The sequence below is a fragment of the Corvus brachyrhynchos genome, unplaced genomic scaffold (genome assembly GCF_000691975.1).
Source record: "Corvus brachyrhynchos isolate BGI_N302 unplaced genomic scaffold, ASM69197v1 scaffold162, whole genome shotgun sequence".
Lineage (NCBI taxonomy): Eukaryota > Metazoa > Chordata > Aves > Passeriformes > Corvidae > Corvus > Corvus brachyrhynchos.
Window position 1 is genome coordinate 7,402,313 of NW_008236696.1, and position 4,054 is coordinate 7,406,366.

A 4,054-nucleotide genomic window follows, 5' to 3' on the forward strand; every position below is an offset into this window, starting at 1 on the left:
CCTCCCGCTTCTCCCTGCCGTGCCTCGCACCTCCTCCTGCCGCCCCGCATCCCCGCGCTGGCGTTCTTATTCGAAGGATGCTTGGTTTTGTCTGCCTGCGAGGCTGCTGTTTGGAGCCGGTTTTTGCTGGGTTCTCCACCCCCCTCGCCCTTCTTACCCCGGCAGCCTCCTGCCTTCGGGAATTCTGCAAATAAATAATCTGGGATGGGCACAGTGAGTGGCTGAAGAAGCTTTCTCAGCTCCCAGCTGTGTGTTTGTCTCGATTCCTCCAAGATTTCTCTCTTCCAATGCTGCAATGCCCTGCCCTGCCAAAAATGTTACTCATTTTTTTTGCATGAATTTTTATGCTTTTTTGTGACGAGACACTTGGCAATGCAGTCTGGTGACACATGAAAAAAAATATCTTAGTTGGCATTTTAAATAATCTCAGTGTTGAACACCTGTCAACAAGAAGTTTTTTATATTAACACAGTTAATTCGGCTGAAATCAGCTGTTCCTGAGTGAGGGAGAATGACCAAACCCTGGATCTGGCTAGATGCTTTACTGTCAGCTGTTCTGGGCTCTGCTACTCCAAAGTCTGTGCATACAGCACTGTGCTCAGTAGGGTCTCTCACAAGGCATTGTGGCCTTATTTTTTTCAGACATTTCAGGAATATCTCTACAGATATTGCCTATCTTCTCATAGACTAAAATAGCTGCAAATGGGAGATGCTTGAAATCCACTTGGTCCAGATTTTGTTACTGCATCAAGCCAGATGTTCCTCACGGTCATGCTGTGCATCCCCCTCTGCTGCTCCAGTGACTTTGATCAAATCATGCCTTGTTTATACTGCTGTGTCCAGGATCAGGAACAGGGCTCGGCAGCCTCTCATCAGGCAAGTGGTCAGATTATGGAGTCAGTTTACAACAGTTTCACATAAAGGAAGTTTTTTTCCACATGGCTAGAAATTTACTAGGGTTCTTGGTGAAGATCTTTCCCATCTGGCAAAGATTTCATAACAATTGTCCTTGTTGCTTTCTTGCAAATTGGCACAAAATGTTTTAAAGGTTTGGGTGTCCCTCCACCCTTCTGCCTGCCAGGCTGGCATGCTGGGGAGGGTGTTCACAATGGGGGAGCACAGCACCCTGAAGGGGTATCTGCAGTGGGAGGGGTATGTGCTGTAACCATTTGCCTGTGCAAAACAAAGGTCTCAGGTCCAGATAAAGCCTTTTGCAAAGAAAAATTTATCAGCACTCCTGGGGAGCAGAGGCGACATTATGAGAGGGCTACTTAAACGTTCTCAAGGGTCCCAGAGGTGCCACTGGTGACTGCAGAAATTTAGAGTAGGAGGGAGCTCTTATCCCTGTGACATTATCACAGGGATAAAATGCTTGGCTCCCTGGGTGCAGTTGCTGAACAATGCGTCTCCGATGATCTGTTTGCAGAAGTGCTGTACCTAATTCCATATTGCTTTCCAAGTCAGCAACATCTCTGCGCTTGCAGTGGTAACAGAGGCCCTGCTTAGGAAGGAATGCAGCAAGTGCAAGAGGCTGGAGAGAGAAGGAGGTCAAACAAAATGTTTTATTTCACACTGCTGCATGTTGTGGTCCAGATCTTTTTTCTCATTAAAAGTCCTTTTTAAAACAGGGAAGAAATAATTTTTTGTTCTGACACCCTGCGGCCCCATTCTGCTGCCCTTCTTCCAGGGTTTTTTTAGGCACCCGCTGGCTTTAGGACCAGGCTGCCAACCACCCCACTTTGCAGTCTCCCTGCCTGGGGTCTCACTTTCTTTGTTCACAAACATTTGGCTTTGCCTCACCTTGTTGGTCTGTTGTTACCTAATTGGAGCAAAGAGCTCAACAACAGTTGGCACATACAGGGCTCTTAATCCAGGGTATCTCTCTGACATTCAGAGCACTTGCTTGAACAACCACCTTTAGTTCTATGACCCTGCTCACTGCTACAGCAGCAACCAGATGGAAAGAAGTTTGCTGGTCCCTTTATTGTGGGTCTTGTTCTTGCAGAAGATCTGGACCATAACATCCAGCCGTGCTGCTGCTACAGCCACCAGCATCACAGGCAAGGTGGGCTTGCCTTCATGGAATTGGAAAGGAGCAGGGTTTGAAAGCCTTGCATATATAAAGACAGGGTTTCACCCAGTACAGCAATTACTGGTTTAGGATGTTACAACTCTGAATCAGGCCCCAGGATGCCTGAGATGTCCCTCATGCCTTTAATGAAAGGAATAATTCTAAAAATGTAACAACTCAGCCCCTGTTCAGATGTTGATCCTGGCCCCTGTGCAGTTGTTTTGAAAAACCTTTTCCTATGTAAATAGGTTCATCTGAAGCTTTTTTTTTTCCCTTGAAAACTCTGATATGTGAGTCAAACCACTGATGATTTGGCAACAAGATAAGAGCAAAATTTAAAATGCCTTTCAAAATGGCTTTTCAACACGCACTTTTACAAGCAGACCTAGGTTCCAAGCCATCTCTCTTTCATTTGTAGACTTGCTTTCATATTTAATTGTGGACAAACTTTGTAATTCCAAATCAAACACAGGTGACCCCTTCAGCCATGTACCTTAGTGAGAGTGCTTTGAATCAGATGGAGAAGTAAAACATACCCTTATTGAGGGGCTTTGATTTTTGCCTCATGTACAAAAGTGAGAGTTAATTGACTATATCACATCCATTAGTCTAGTACTTCATGATTTAGACCCGAATCCATAGCTGAATTTCATAGAATGCTTCCATCTACCCAACACTGTTTTTATTCAAGAAAGTGTGAGAGTGGTTGTGAATGTCAGTAAATGTCAGGAAATTAATACTAAATAAAAAGATGCTACAATATTAATTACGAGGTGCTGCAATATTAATTACACACCATATTTTGGGACTCTCCTAGGAAAAATCCATCATCAGAGTTGTATAAAACTAGTCTGGGTTTGGGCAGAGTGAAAGGATGAGTGACCAAGGAGGAATTTTCTCTGTAAATTATTATTCTTGGTATAGCAAGATGTAGCACATTACAACAGTGTAGAATATGGATGGAGAGAACACAAGGTGCCTGCTGGGGATGCCACTGCATGTGCTCCAGGTTTTACCTGTTGTTTCTTTGCTGTTGACTTACAAATCTGCTTCCCCACAGCTGTCCCACTCTATGTTTGGGCCTGTCTCTGATGCATTGCTCTGCATGGGTTGCTGACGACCTGAGGTCAGCACAGGTGAACAGGTCTTTAATTTTTCTCCCTAAACATTTTAACTTTTACTTCCTTCTAGCAATATTTGTGTAGGTTCAGGACCTGGGAGCAGCTATGGCTTTCTCCCAGATGTCTGACCTGTGATCAAACACTGCCTGTTGTTATATCATAAACTACAATCCCAAGAACCCAGAATGTCCTCTGTCCTAGCAGGCCTCTATCCTGACATTTCTCCAAAGCATGTACATCTCATATCTTGCTGGTGACAGCCTCTTTTTTTAAATGACTTCCTCTTGGCATTACCTCTGCAGAAGCACCAAGTGATTGCCAGCAAAGCTTTGCTTACAGCGTTGCTCTAAGTGCATGACCTGTTCTTGTATCTTCACATACACTGTCAAGGTCATCTCATATCCTCCTTTGCAGCACCCAGTAAAGTTGCCTTGGCACAGGCTTGTCCACTTCTCTCTCTGCTGCACACCATTATTAATACCAACCTTGACAGCTCATTCTATTCTTTCGTGGTCTGTCCTGTCTCTCTGCTTCATTTCATGGGATTTACTGTACCTCTGCTGTTTTAGACAAGGTTTTGTGTTCTAGAATTTGCTATTGCTTCTATACTGCAGCACAAACCGAAACTAACTCCCCAAAGCCATCTCTGCAATCATCCCTCCATTGTGCCTCTTGAGGCTTTGGACATGTGTGCTTTAGTTTGCAAGTGCTTTGTGATACACAGAAACCCCTGTGCTGCATCTGTTACAAAAACCTTAATACAAGAGCACAGACAAATACAACGCAAGGTTTGCTGTTGGCACTCAGCAGAGAAATACAATCCTATAAATCACAAAAGCAGATGATCCTTGTGTCTTCCCAT